Below are 15,396 nucleotides of genomic sequence, written 5' to 3' on the forward strand. Positions count from 1 at the left end.
CCCGAATGTCCCGGCAGTGACTCCCCGCTCGCACCCAGCTGAGAGCCGGCCAGGAGCCAGCGCTGCAGGGCAGAGATGAGCTCACTGCAGGGCAGAGACGAGCTCACTGCAGGGCAGAGATGAGCTCACGGCACCCAAAACGCCCCTTCTGCACCCAAAGGTGTGGAGCCACCCAGCTGCCCCGGCCCCAGAGCCCGGGCAGCCAAACACAAGTTGGGATTCGTCCCTCGGCCGCGGCTCAGGAATCGCGGGGTGCCTGTTCCTGCAGCAAAGCCCCAACGCCTGAACAGGGCAGGGAGGACTGGGAGCCTGTCCTGGGCAAGGCTCCTGCTTCATCCCTCGCTGGGATCCACGGAGGGAATCCAGGGATCTCCACTTTATGCAGTGTGTGCACACACAAACACACGGATGTCCCAGCGTTTAATCCCCACTGCAAAGAGATGGTGAAAAGTTTCCTCCTCCACTTGCTCCTGTTCCAATGATTCTTCCCTTTACTTTTTCATTCCAAATTCCAAGTGTTTTCACAATCACAAACATCTAAATTTCAACATGGAGAGTTTTTACAGCCCTTAACACAAGCATCATCATATCTTAAGACCCCAAAACACAAACTGATGGACTGCAGGTCCCCACATTGCCTGAAGATCCCTGATCTATGATACTTTTCAGGAATATGCTGGGAATGATTTTAGATTCAAGGCATTTGATGTGTTCACAGGGAGCCACAGGACTAAGTGATCAATGGCAAGAGAAAAATTTTAGGTGTTGAAAGAAAAACGACTTTTGCTTTCTTACTCCAATGTCCAGAATTTTGTTAATAGTTGGATTAAACAATGCCAAGCACTCAAATGCTTCTTGCCCTGAATATCACAGTTCAAAGTATAATTGAGTTCAATGCAATTAACATTACTTAAGCACCCAATTAAAGAAGACTTGTCTATTTACCTTGCAATTAAAACTAATCGCTCCAAAATTCATCACCAGTGAGAGGAGAATTTCATCATTCAAACAATTTATTTCTGATTACTTAGCATTTACACTCAGTGATTAAAGTCAAATAAACCACCTACTAATCTGGATATTTCCACTTCAATCCCAGCTTCTATGACCAATATTGGGACAGATCTACTTGTGGAGTTTGGGGTTAAAATTCCTCACACTGGATCACAGCCACGCTCAAGCTGAATTCAAGATATAACTCCACTGTCTGAAGCACTGAAGTATTTTACAGTGCAGCTTCAAATTCCAAAATGCTGTGACAGGTGGGAATAAACAGCTGAGAGCTCTCTGTGTTTATTGAAATCACAGCAGACAATTTATCTTGCTCTTCTTCAGCACAGGGAGCTCTGTTGTGATGATCAGACACAGCCACTCATCATTTTTATCACCTGCTTAATATCAGAAATGCAAAAAGGAACATTTCTCTTGCTTGGAAATGTTACTCCTAGGAGGAGTTCACTTTGATTATTATGAGAAAATCCATTTTTCTGCCTTCTTCTCAGATACCCAGTGTTCAGTTTGAGGACAAACCAACACTTCCAAGTGCTCCAGCCAAATTATGTTTGCTGTCAGGCACACATGGGTGAAGTATTGACAATGTTCCAAGCTGGAATATTTATTTTGAGGATATTTTCCCTAGTTTTACAGAGCTCAGGCAGGATAAAATCCTTCTTTGAAGTTCCCTGCACTGACAACTCTGCACAGGGGTGGCACACAATGGGTATCTCCCATCACTCAAACTGATCATGATGTGACCCAGTGACTGCAAAACCTGGAAACCAAATCCCTCCTGTGAACCTTCCTCTGGCCAGGTAAGAACAAGAAAAACAGAAAGGCAGGAGTGATGCAGCCCCTGGAACACTGCTCCCAGGTTCCCTGCTCCATGATCTCAGTGCCCCAGCCTGGCAGATGCCTCACAAGCACTGTCAGAAGAGCCACATCTTCCTTGGAAGAACATCCTGTCTCATCCGGAGGGTGAGGTGGAGGAGGCCTCATTTCTGACAGCTCAATGAGTCTCCTGATTACATTTCTGTAGCAATCTCCTAATTTAAGTGTTCTTCCTCCCAAAGCCACAGCAAATATGTAATCTTTTACATCGGCTTCAATTTAATCAGCAGCCTCCCATGAACGTCCTCCAGAACACACTAAACATAATACAGCAAACACAGAAAATAGCATCACACACAGCAGAATAAATAGATCCACTTCCACCCACAACTGGGAGCAGCAGTAAGACTAAGTTATTAAGTTTGATCTTAGAGCGATGTTTATAAATCCATTGAATTACAAATTCCTTGAAAAAGCACTTACCAGGAGATCTGCTTTAATATGAAACCATCTACTGCTCTTCCCTAATGCTGAATAATCAAATATACAGCAGGAATTACTGTAATTGCTTTGAAAGCTTCCCAGTTAATTCCAGGAGTGAGGCACAGCCCTGGGTCCGACTGACACATCCCCCCTTGCACCTGACTGCACACACCCAAATGTACATCCCTCTCTCCCAGAGAAAGGACACCTGGGGATAATCCATGTCAGGCAAATTCCACTTTTCCAGCTTCGTGCCCCAATTTCTGTTCTTAAAATCCTAATTAATTCCCAGCTCCTACTGCAGTGTTTATTAGAACTTTTCCTGCAACTGTGTCTTTTAAAACCCTTATAAGAGGAACCCAGATGTTCAAAGCAGACCAACAGTTCTAAGTAAAAAACTAATTACAAGATGGAAGTGCCTTCAAAAATACCTGTGGCTGATTACTGGGCAAGAAGTAAGGCATCATTTTCAAGGAGGAACAACAACAAAAGGGTACTGAAGCCAAAGCCCTACACTCCACAGGCACAGATCAAAGCACTTCCAAAATTAATGGGGAAGAAATGTGCTTTTTGGGACCTGCTACTGTATTCACCACATCCAGAAACTAAGTGAGACTCCCAGATCTTTCCTGGACCTCAAGGTATGCTGGGAATTAAAGGCAAAAAGCTCAAATCATTTTTCTGTAAGAACTGACAAAAGAAAACCTGTTTACTGGGCAACAGAGCACCATGAGAAGTGGCTGCTCTGAAGGCATCGTTACCTTCCTGTATTCCCAGATACCCCTGGAAATGTCCAAGGCCAGGCTGGATGGGGCTTGGAACAACCTGCAGGGACCCTCCCACTGCTGTTCCCATCTCGTTTGCACACTCCCATTTCCACTTTCTCTCTTGATTTTGGTGCTAATACTTTTTAAAGTGTGGGCTACATTCCTGTACAGAAAAATCCAGCAGACTAATCTTGTTACAGGCTGTGCAAAGTCCCATCCTCTTGCTGAAGTTGCCATTATTTTCATTTTCTGAAAGCAAAACATTTCTACCCAAAGTCATTCACAGGGTTTTGCATTCAATAAACCAATTGCTTGGATGCCTCAAAATCTCCCTGCACTACACCGTGAGCAGGCAGGTTAAAAAACTCCAGCTGCAAGACTAAGTGTCTTAAAAAAGCAGGAAAACAGCAGATATCCCTATTTCTGAGCAGTGATCCTGGGATCTCTTTCATGGCTCAGGAAGCAAACAGCAAATGCAGCTTTGCAGTGCTGCCCAAGTGCTCCAGCAGCTCCCACCAACCCCAACCTCCTGCATCCCAAAGGAAAAGAGCCCTTTTAATCTTCAAAGCATGGCCACAGGTCAATCTCAACTTAGCACACTTTTTAATTTTCTTTTTAATTATCCACTTGGGAGAGTTATGCCCTCCTTGCTCTTTCACTCCTTCGAGATTACTTCCAAATCTTTCCTGGGAATAATCAGCAAATTTATACCACTTGGAGAGGAAACATTTCAAGGCTTCCAAGTGCTGAGGGGGAGAGTCAGTGTGATTTTTCCATGTGCTTTTTGTGCTTTGCTGTGTTGCTGTGTTCCCAGTCCCTCAGTTCTGCAGGAAAGATGTCCTCTGGCTCCAGGATTGCTGGGAGTGCAATCCTGGCACAGCTGCCCCAAGCCCTTCCCAGAGTGAGATGTCACCACACTGGGATTTAGAGCCCCTGGAGTTCTACATGGAGCCCAACCCCAAAATGGCACAAGAATCATTTTCAGATGGAACTGGTAAAAGGCAGAGCACAAGCAGATCATCTATTGGTGCCACAGAGCAAGAATAGATGCAATGATTAATTATATTACCAATAATAGGTGCTATTATGAATTACATTATCAATACCAGGTGCTATTATTCATTTTATTACCAGTAATAGATGCTAATATCACTACTGGTATAACTGTTGACCAACTGTTTGCCCCAGGAGCTTTGGCCCCAAGCACAGCTTGGTTTCCCACAGCCACAGGGAAAAATGAAGTCATTATTGCCATTAATGACTTTGAAGCCAGCCCAGCCCTCCCTCCTCCCTGCCCACACACCAAACAACTGTGAGCAGCCCTGCACTTGATTCCCACACGTTAAGCCAAGCAATTACTAATTTATTAATTTCCCAAAAGCCTGGAGTGTTTATGGAGCCTGTGTTCAGCCAGGCTTGCTGGGTGATTGCCCTGCTCCTGTTCCAGGCAGGCTCAGGTGGAAGGGGTTCTTTCCCAGCAACCAGCATCAACTCCTCATAAATGTGCATTTGTACATCATGTGATCCATCCCCTGGATCCACAGGGATTACCAGGGGAGCAGGAGGTACCCAGGACCTGCTGGAACCCAGCTGCCACCCCACCTGTACGTCACACCACGTCACCACGCGGGGATGGGGGAGGTAATTTAGCTCAGTGGCTTTGAACATTTTCCTCCCTGCGTAAGAGGGTAATTAAGAATGCATTAAATATATATTAATGCATTAAATATCCCTCCCAGCAACAGGACTGTTAAAGGAGGTTAAGTGAATTCTGCTGCTGGAGTGACAGAAGTGGAACAGTGCTCTCGACACCGAACTGACTGCTCAGGAAAAGCACAGAGAATTATAATATTTTAGCAGTGTTCACAGTACTTACAATAATATTTATGCAATGTATGGTTTACTGAAGGAAAACTTTTTGTTTTCAGCAAGACTTTTACAAAGAAGTCCAAAAAAAGCAAACTTTAGTGAAATACTTTTTTGTGATTTTTGCCAGGAAATCAATCCTTTCTTAGCCAATTTACTGTGGGTTTAACGTTGTACCTTACTGGTTGCTTCACCTTCAGGGCTCTTTGGCAGATGTGTGTACAGCACTGCTTTTAAAAAATTAGCTCAATTATCCTTCCTTAATTGGCATTGCCTAAATGCAAGGTCTCTTTGCTGCTGCTGTTTGGAGGAATATGATTTCAGCACACATTTTGCCCTTTGAATAATTAGGAGAAAAGCCCAACGCAGATGGAGTGCACCTAAGAGAGAACCAAAATTGGGGTTAAACTGATCATAAAATCTTTACCAAACCCCAACAGCCAAGGAGGAGAGCTCAGAAAATACTGAGCTCTAATAATTCTGAGAAATTTAATAGAAGGGCTTAATTGACAGCTTTGCTTGATTCGATTGTGCCTGATTAGGCATCTCCATGAAAAGCATTAGATGTGTTTGATCCCTTCCAAGGCAGAGCAGCTCATTAGCAGGGGATGTTTACAAGGACCAAGGCTCCCCATCACAGCAGCTCTTTCTTCCCCTGCTGCAGGGGTGGCTTTTTACATCTGTTTTTGTGAGCAGGATCATGACTCCAAAAGAGCTCAGTCCCCCCGTCCTCTGCCTTTTCTGGTATTTGCCAACAGGACAGACGGACAAGGAAAACATCCTGACTTGTACCACAACAACCCCCTGGCACCTGGGTATTAAAAATATCAAACCCCATTCACTCATCCAGCCACTTAATGGTTTATTTGAGTTTTAAAATCATCTGTTAGTCAGCTGAACTAAACTACAGATAGAAAGTGTCTAAAAGGCTGAATAACCCAGACCAGAGCCCTGTAAAATTACACTGATAATAACGATTCTGCTCAGCAGAACCTCCCAAAATTCCACACAAAATGAAATGGTACTGAAGCAAATACATCCCATATCAGCAAATTACTGGTAACTGTTGTTCTTCCCATATATGAAAGGACACAGAACAGCATGAAAATACTGCAACTATGTCTTGCAGTCAGAGCCTACAGAATCCAGACCTGCATCTTCAGTTTTTTCTTGTCAGTCCCAATTATTCTTTAGGTTTTGCCTTTATATGACGAAATGCTTATCAGGAAATAACAGTCTTTCAGCTTCTATCAAAATTCCCACTCTGTTAAAATATGACCAAGCAAATGCTTCTTGCATCAGGAATATTTAGTGAACTTTCAGAAACAATTCATTTTGTATAAAAAATTTAAAAAGAGGGAGAGAAAAAAACTGCTATAACCTGTGAAGAGTTGGTGCTTTAGAGGCTGCAAAAACAAGGATGTGTTTCCTTTGCTCAGGCATGGTGAGGGGCTGAATGCAGGATTCTCCACACAAAGGGAAAATAATAAACAGAGCAAACTTAGAATTTATGATGTTTTTTCCTGTCATAGGGATTCAAAGACTCCGTGGAAGTTTAAACTTTCCCACAGCACAGTCCACTAAGTGCTATTAGCCCTGAGACAGTTGCATTTCATTCAGCACACAAAAAAAAACTTTGCAGTGCAGCATTTTATTCCCCTTCCAAGCTCCTAAATAAAAAGTGAAAGTCATGACAGGGAGTCACGTGTCTGTTTTCTGAGAGCCCCTCCATGACCTTGAATGCTGCTCAGAACATTTACACACTATTTGCTTGAAAACCACAGCAGAGCAGCACCACTGAGCTTCATCTTAAATGCAGGACCAGCCAGGTAAGGGATAAAAGGAGTAAGATCAGTAAAAACAGAAACCCTTCAGAGGGTGACTTCTGGGCTAGAGAAGAGAGTGCTCAGCAAAGATGTGTTTGATGGAGGCTCTGGAGGTCAAAGATCTCCAGCATCTCCTTCCCTTTGCTAACACCAGGTGAACAGGACTTGCAGAGAGCTGGAAAAGTGGGATAAATCCACTAAAGGCACATTAACCACCTCAGCACATAAACACAGCCGAGAGCATTAGTGTTTAAGGCACCTCCCTATTAAAGCTGCACTTTATTCTCTTAACTTTTACAATCTCCCGGGTGTGTAACAGCCAGCAAACCACTAAAACGGGCATTATTGCCTTGGGCTGCCATTTCACGGCCATGCAAAACAGGAGTAAATCCAATTAAAATGTGTCGCTCCATTTAGAGCCCAAAGGACTCCACCCGAGGTTAATGCCCAGGAATGTCAGGGCATAAACCCCCCCTTGAAGTCGCTTTTCACTTACTTTCCTGCTACCAGGCATTCCCAAAATGCTTCAGCCAACTGTTGCAACGACACAGGCCCTGCAATAGTTTGATTTAAAAATAAATTCCCACAACAAATCGCAAACTAGGGGACACTGAGCCAGTCGGCATCAGTTCAGTGAGTCAGAACATTTCCAAACAGTCAAAACTAAATAATGGTGAGTCAACCCCCCCCATCACCATTTAGACTCATTCCAGCCCATCCTTCAAGCAGTTTTAATCTAAAGCAAGTGTAAAGTGGGTGAGAAATTTAAACAGTCCCGTTTATCACTGAGGAGATAACAGGGAAATGCTGGATAAATCCAAACACACAGAAACCAGCTCAGTTGTTGCTTTCAGAGCTCAGATACTCCCAGGTACCTTGTGGCCACTCTCAGCTCCTCCTCCACAACTACAACTGGACTCCTCTGCTCCCATCTGCTCCTAAAAATACAGCTCTCAGACAAAGCTTGTTTTCTCAGGCGTTTTGGTGACGCAAGTCCAAGATGAAAACATCCCTCGTTCCAAGGGGAGAGATGGATCAGTCTCCAGAACACCCAAGTTAAAGCCCAGCCGTGCCCTCCCCCTCCGTGTAACTCTCTTACCAATACACATTGATATTATCACAGTAACACAGGTTTTGGGGGAGGAATAAAATATCCTGGTTGCCTGAACGCGGTGAGAAGGAACTCTGGTGAAACTCCCTTTTACCAAAATAGGACAATGTTTATTCTGTCCCGAAGCTGCTTTTTTAAAAATAATAATAAAATTTTGAAGAGCAGACGCTTGGTTGGTTAAGTGCATTCCCCTCCCTAAGCCAGCACTTGCATCTTCTGGCCTGAGAACTGAGACACAGGGAGATTTAGATCATTGAGTTTCTAATTATAAACCCATTAAATAGTAGTTTTACGATTACCTCAAGCCCAGTCATTCTGCAGCAGAGGAGCTGTGGGATAGGAACACAATTTCCATCCTCTCCCACAACACAGGATGGAGAGACAACCAAATCGTGCTCTGGGACTCCCAGCACAGCCTGGCTGGGACCCTGGTGGCCAATTCCCCTTCCCAAAACCATCCCAGAGCTCTCCAAGCCCAGCAGCCCAACCCTGCTCTGGGGCCACAGCACAGCCAGGAAAAGAGTCACAGCTCTGTGCAGAACAGGGAGAAGGATGAGTCACTATTTACGAGACTGATGACAACATTCAGGACCAAAAAATAAGCTCATCAGCCCTCTGGAGCACCTCGGGTTAGGAAACCACAGGGGACAGGTCGTGCATGACCATGCACATAGAATTCCTGGTGCCACACACACTCGTGTTGCTGTTTGGCAACAGAAATGGCCAAGATTAATGTTGAGAGGAAGAAATAAAACTCGAACAGGAGGTTTCTGAACTAGCAGACGGGTTCTCCCTCCTCCTTCCTTCCCCTACCAATTGCCAGAGATGTCTCAACACCCCAGTTCCCCTTCCAAAGAAGTAGCTCTGCTCCTTTCATGGCCAAATTACCGGGCAAGAAATCCCCATTTAGATCCATCTCCAGCAGAACATTCAGACAGCAAGCATTTCCTTCCCATAACCCGAAAACAGCCAAACACCATCACATTTCTTTCCTGCCATCAAAGAAAGCCTGTCCCGAGACAGTTCACAGCAACTGAAAACATTTGGCCATAAAGCAAATGTGCTCCCTGGTACTGACAGAAATATTGAGTGCAGCCCCACCAGGCTGGCAGTGTCTGAGCACACTTCACCCCGGGAATGCTGGGGACCATGGCAAGAGCTTCCACTGGAATCATTTGTTTTCTTCCTGCCTTCCCTACATCATGGAGTACATCTCTCTACTCATCCTAACTGTCAATATTTTTTTTCCTGCAGCTTTTAAGTAAAATAAACCCCCCTGTAATTTGTCAGTCAGTGTCCTGACCACTAAGGCTTCATAAAGAAGACTTGATACAAAAATACATTTTTCCAGCCACATATAAACCATCATCCTCGATGGAAGAACAAGGGCTCTGTGCAGCCATCTGCATTTCCTCCAGTAAGGACAAATGCTAAAGTGTTTGGAAGCAAAATAAATCTAAGGAAGAAATGGCCCCACAGAAACTTTCGGGGCTTGAGATTTCTCAATGTGGTTCACACTAAGAACAGCTACAGTGGAACAAGATCTCCTCAGGAAGAAATTCCTCCCTCTGCTCGTGGGGAGGGGCTGGGATGGAATTCCCAGAGAGGCTGTGGCTGCCCCTGGATCCCTGGAAGTGTCCAAGGCCAGGCTGGACAGGGCTTGGAGCAGCCTGGGCTGGTGGAAGGTGTCCCTGCCCATGGCAGGGGGTGGGATGAGACGAACTTCAAGGTCCCTTCCAACCCAAACCATTCCCTGATTCAATGATCTTCCAAAAATCACCTTGGGTGGGACACCAGTTTGTCACCCAAGGGTGTTCCAGGTGGCTTCCCTGCACTCCGGGACTGGAAGAGGTTAAATGCTGCAGGTCGGACCAGGTCGTCAGAGCAGCTTAACAGCCCCTCGCTGAGGAATCCACGCTGAGAATGGGTGAAGTTACACCCATTTAGTTTTCAATGGTCTCCAATCAACCTACACAGCACAACAAAGCCACACAGCACTGCAGGACAGTCGTGGAGGAAGTTGGCAGATTTGGCTACACCAGGAAGAAAATCAATGAAAAAACAAAACATACTGATAGAATCGAAGGCAGAAAACGTTTGAAATGGCAAATGCAGCATCTTCGAACGAGTCTTCTAAAGAACGTGGGGAAAATCCACAGTTAAAGTTTTCTATTAGGAAAAAAAACCAATATAACCCTCAAACACTGCCATTATCTCAAGCTCCCCCTGAAGAACAGATTCTCCACCCAAACAATACCAACAAAGACACGACTTTGGTTTCTCCGCTGGAACTCAACTCCCTGTTAGACTAAACTACAGAAGACAGAAATGCTCATTTCAGCAGCTTTAAAAAGCGTGTCCCTCCCCCCGACACAGATTCCACCCAGTCCGGATTTAGGGAGGTACACTGAGATCTACCTGGGCTCACGGAGGGTCAGGAGCAGGTAAAAATTCCCCAGACAGAAGCGGTTTTCCATACAAACACAAGGTTTTTAGGGGCTAATCCCCGGCTGAGCAGCCACCCAGGGGTCATCGCAGGGCCGGGAGGGGGTGATGGATGGGGGCTGTTTAAATTGTCCTCAGAGGAAACACCCATCAACCTGCAGTCCAAATCATCCCATTTGAAAAGCTGCTTTTCCTTCCAATCTATTCCCGTGCTGAAGATGCAGAACGAGCAACAGGCCCGTGCTCAGAGAACCTCATTCCCACCCTGCTCCTTCCGTGAGAGCCGGGTGCCTCGAGAGAGCAGCTCAGCAAGGCTCAGCCTGGCTCAGGGCAGGGTGACAGGCTGCCATGGATTTTAAACTATATGAATGCGGCCTGCTAAGGCCCAGCAAGAGCACAACACACCCCTGAGAATCCCAGTGTTAACTCCTCTTATCCCCAGGGCTCTGACAAGACATTTTTAAGTCCTGCTGGCATTTTTACTAATGCCAGAGGCTTGTTTAAATCCACGATAAAAATCTCGGGGTTTGTTTAACCTCCTTGCTCGCCCAAGGTTGAATTTGTTTCAGTGCATCTCCAGGTTAATACTGCTCTAATTTCCAGCTATCCGGATCATGACTGGAGGTAGGAGTGGGGTGGTGAGAGCTCATCAACTACTAATCCAATTGTTCTACATATCTCCAAGATTATTTTTCAGTTTGCTAACCTGAGCTACTTGTTGCAATAATCCTTGATCCAGTGAAATCAGCTGGCAGATCAAGGTGTGCAGTTAAGTCTGGCTCTGGCACTGGGCAGCTCATCACTCCAGCATTTGTCCTGCTCCTCCACTTCGTTTTACAGCCTGCATCAAACTCCACCTGCCAGGAAAAGCACTACCCAAACCAGCTTACTTTGTAAGCTTAAACTGGGTAATTTAAAGCTTGCTCAAGCCTGGCAGCACTGTGCTGCAGTGAGAACACACAGACATATCAAGCTCCCTGTGAAAACACAGCATTTGGTGTTTTTATTGAAAAATAAAGCTCATCAGCAACAGAAAACCTTGTATTTACCTGGCACTGAACTGTAGTGAGACTCAGCTGTGTGAGGGAAATGATAAGATGGAAAAAATTATCAGGCAAGGTCTTTACCTTGTCTTAAAACACATCTGGGGATTTCCCTTCCCTGCCAGAATCTTCCACTGGCTCTGCTGCTGCTGCCTTTGGGGTCAGCCCTGCCTGCACTCACCTGGCCAGGGGAACCCAAACTGCCCCCAGGGCTGGGCTCCCCCGTCTCCAAAATGACACCGACGGCTCCAAAATGAAGGGATAAGAACGAAACTGTAAAGCCTCTGCCTCATTCCCAGCTTTTCCGAGAAAAGGCAAAAGCCACTAATAACAGGAATGAATGATAATGGTTGTTAGTTGTTATTCTAGTGAGGAAATCTAATCAAAGGCTTTCAACAAGCTTTGTTCAGGCATTTTTTTGAGCTACATACATCACTTATTTCTATCCAAAATGTACCTTAAAACAAAAGAAAACCACACATGATATCGAACGCGGCTCTCAAGTCAAAAGCAGAAAACTGAAATATTTACTACCTCGATGTGCACTGAAAAAGAAAGGAAAAAAAAGGCATACAAATAATTAAAAGAGGGGAAAAAAAAACCCTTTAAAGCGTATCACGAGAACGGGATCAGGGAAGAGCGAGGCCACCCCTTCAGGACCAGGGGAGAATTAACCTGCATTTCTCCATCCCATCTGCAAGCTCACGGCTCTGCCACCCATTTTGTTTCAGATTAAAGGAGGAAAAAAAAAAAAAAAACCAATTATCAAATAAAAAAAATAACGATGCCAAAGGAAGGCAGAGAACCCCCGACACCCCACCCGGGGACCGATCCCCCCGCGGCCCCGCCGGGCAGGTGACCCCGCCGCAGGTGCCACCTCGGGCATCCCCCGCGGCCCTTGCCCAGCCCCTGCAGGCGATGCCGAGCCCGCAGGAGAGCGCACACGGAGGGTTTATTTAGCACGCGAAACGCGAAATGAAAGGCAGGGCAGCGGAGGCGCGGACGGGGCGGACGCCGCGCGGCCAAGGTGAACGGCGGCCGGGCAACATGGTGGAGGCTGCGGGGAGCCCGCGACCCCCGGCCCGCGGGGAGCTCGGGGCGAGCCGCGCGGGGATGGGGCCGGGCCGGGGCTGCCAGCGGGCGGGACCCGCGGGGTGGTGGGAGGGCAGAGCGGGGAGGGCAGAGCGCGGCGGGGCAGCGCGGCGGGGCTGCTCCCCCAGGGCGGGCGGCGGCGGGAGGAGGGCGAGGACGGGCTCACCTGCCATCGCGGGCTGAGGGCGGCAATGGCGCTGGGGCTGCGGCAGCGCTCCCCTCGGGCTCCGCTCCCCGCGGCCGCTGAGCACCCGCTCCCCTCGGCGTCCGCGGCGAGTGCGGCGGGGCCGGGCGGCCCCGGCAGGCAGAGCACGGGGCGGGACGGGCCCCGCTCCGCCCCCCGACAAGATGGCCGGGCCCGCGCCCTCAGGGCTCGGCCGCCATGGCGGCCCCTCCGCGGGGGAAAAACTGTCCTGTTTCCTTAATAAAAAATCCCAGATTATAGGAGCGTGGTAACGGTTTGCCCTAGAAAAGCACCAGTCGGAGAGGGGTCAGGTTGAAGGGACCACAGTGGTCCACATCTGGTCCAAGCTGGCTGCTGAAGCAGGGCCAGCAGAGCACATGGAACAGGGTTGTGTCCAGGTGGTTCTGGAATATCTCGACTTACACTAACATATTAATGGTTTATCCTAGAAACACACGAGTCACAGAACCACAGAAACACAGAATGTGTAAGGTTGGAAGGCACCACAGAAGGGGAACCTCAAGGTCCCAGAGCACATGGAACAGAGTTGAGTCCAGGTGGTTCTGGAATATCTCAATTTACAGTAACATATTAATGGTTTATCCTAGAAACACACGAGTCACAGAACCACAGAAACATGGAATGCCTTAAGGTTGGAAGGGACCACAGTGGGTCCAGGCTTCCTGCTCAAGCACGATCATCCCTGTGGAACAGGATTGTATCCACGTGATTCTGGAATATCTCAAATTACAGTGATGTATTAATGGTTTATCCTAGAAAGACACAAGTCACAGAAACACAGGATGGGTCAGGATGAAGGGACCACAGTAGGTCACTGGTCCAACCTTGCTGCTCCAGCAGGGTCATCCCAGAGCACAAGAAACAGGGTTGTGTCCAGGTGGTTCTGGAGTATCTCAAATTACAGTGACATATTAATGGTTTATCCTAGAAAGGCACAAGTCCCAGAACTGCAGAAACGTGGAACGTATAAGGTTGGAAGGGACCACAGTAGGTCCAGCCCAAGCAAGATCATCCCAGAGCACGTGGAACAGAATCGCATCCACATGGTTCTGGAGTATCTCAAATTACAGCTATTTCTTAACTGTTCATCCTAGAAAGACCCAAATCACAGACACACAGGAAGGGTCAGATTGAAGGGAACACAGTGGGGCATCAGGTCCAAGCTCGCTGCTCCATCAGGGTCATCCCAAGGTTGTGTCCAGGTGGTTCTGGAATATCTCGAATTATAGTCACATATTAGGGGTTTATCCTAGAAAGACAAGTCATGGAACCACAGAAAAATGGAATGTGTAAGGTTGGAAGGGACCACAGTGGTGGCCCTGGCCCTCTTGGGGGTTTGCTTTGGGTTTTTGCTTTGTTTGTTGGGATTTTTTTAAATTATTATTTTTTAAGAAAAATCCAACTTTTACAATAGGGAAGTGAGCAAAAGAATCACAGAATCACAGAATCAATTAGGTCAGAAAAGACCTTTGAGATCATCGAGTCCAACCTATCACCCCACACTGCCATCCCAACTAGACCAGAGCACTGAGTGCCATGTCCAGTCTTTCCTTGAACACCTCCAGGGACAATGACTCCACCACCTCCCTGGGCAACCCCTTTCAATGTCTAATCACCCCTTCTGTGAAGAAATTCTTCCTGATGTCCAACCTGAACCTCCCCTGGCACAGCATAATGCCATGTCCTCTCATCCTAGAGGAGGCTAAGGAAGCTGAGTCCCCCAAAAGATGACACCTCCACCATACCCACATCCTTCTTCCTACAATCCCACTTTTCTGAGATTTCCACGGGTTTCTGGAAGGGAGATGGGACAAATCTGACACAATCTCCCCCCAGCCCATGGCGGGACTTCAGACACCACTGTTTTCAGACACCACTGACATTGTGCTCTGGTACCAGCACTGGACGCTGCCTCCCTCACGTCCCTCTGGGCAACATCTGACTTTCCTAATGGGTTTTGACAGCGTTAACTGCTTTAATTTGCCTCTTGTGCTTTCCAGGACATGCAGTTCTGACGCACCAGCTCACGGCACCTTCCGCCGCTCAGGGCTCTCCTGGGAAGCTGGGGCTGAGCCCCCCAAGCCACCTCTGCTAATCTCTGCCTCTTCTCCCCACTGCACAACACAACTCTCACCCTGCTCCCTCCCACAGTGTCCTTGAGGTAATGTTGACCCACACTGAGCTTTCAGCCCCCAAACCCTGTTGCTTATTTTATTAAGGTTCCTCCCTCACAGCCCCAAGTGCATCCCAAAGCCTGTGCATCCCAAAGCCTGTGTTCCCCGAGCCCTGCCACTGACTGTGCTCCAGTGCAGCTTTTCACCCAGACCTGCAGGTCTTTGTTGATCTTCCAGGTCTTTGCCTCCACCGTGGCTGTCTGCTCAGTGTTTGCCAAGCAGGAATGTTTACAGAGTGTTTGTTCCACAGCTGTCCGACCCCTTCCATCCCACCTCCCTGCACAGAGGGTTTCATCCCATCCCATTAAACCCCAGGGCTTACTGTAAGACCAGAGACCCCAGGAGGCCCCTGGAGCCTTTGTGCTTATCCTCGTGCATTTTTGCCCACGTTCACTGCAGTGCTCTCCTTGTTAAGCCTCTAAAAGGTTTTCCAATGAACCATATGGAGAACTATGTAGGGCAGGGCCAAGTCACAGCGCTGCTCTAGATCATCAATATTGATCCCTTGGCATCATTCGATACTTGGCCTTGTCCCAAACATATACAGAGACTTAGTG

The 15,396-nt window shown here is 47.3% G+C and overlaps 1 protein-coding gene across 1 annotated transcript in view; it reads right to left on the reverse strand.

Annotated features, from left to right (window-relative positions):
• Positions 1–12,753, reverse strand: part of SLC23A2 (solute carrier family 23 member 2) — a 58,200-nt gene extending 45,447 nt beyond the window's left edge. Inside the window, exon 1 of the mRNA XM_051811841.1 lies at positions 12,627–12,753. The gene's annotated coding sequence lies outside the window, so the exon portion shown is untranslated. The remainder of the gene's footprint in view (positions 1–12,626) is intronic.
• Between the last annotated feature and the right edge of the window lie 2,643 nt (positions 12,754–15,396).

Source organism: Manacus candei, unplaced genomic scaffold, assembly GCF_025592945.1.
Source record: "Manacus candei isolate 608988 ecotype Guabito, Panama unplaced genomic scaffold, ASM2559294v1 h1tg000084l, whole genome shotgun sequence".
Lineage (NCBI taxonomy): Eukaryota > Metazoa > Chordata > Aves > Passeriformes > Pipridae > Manacus > Manacus candei.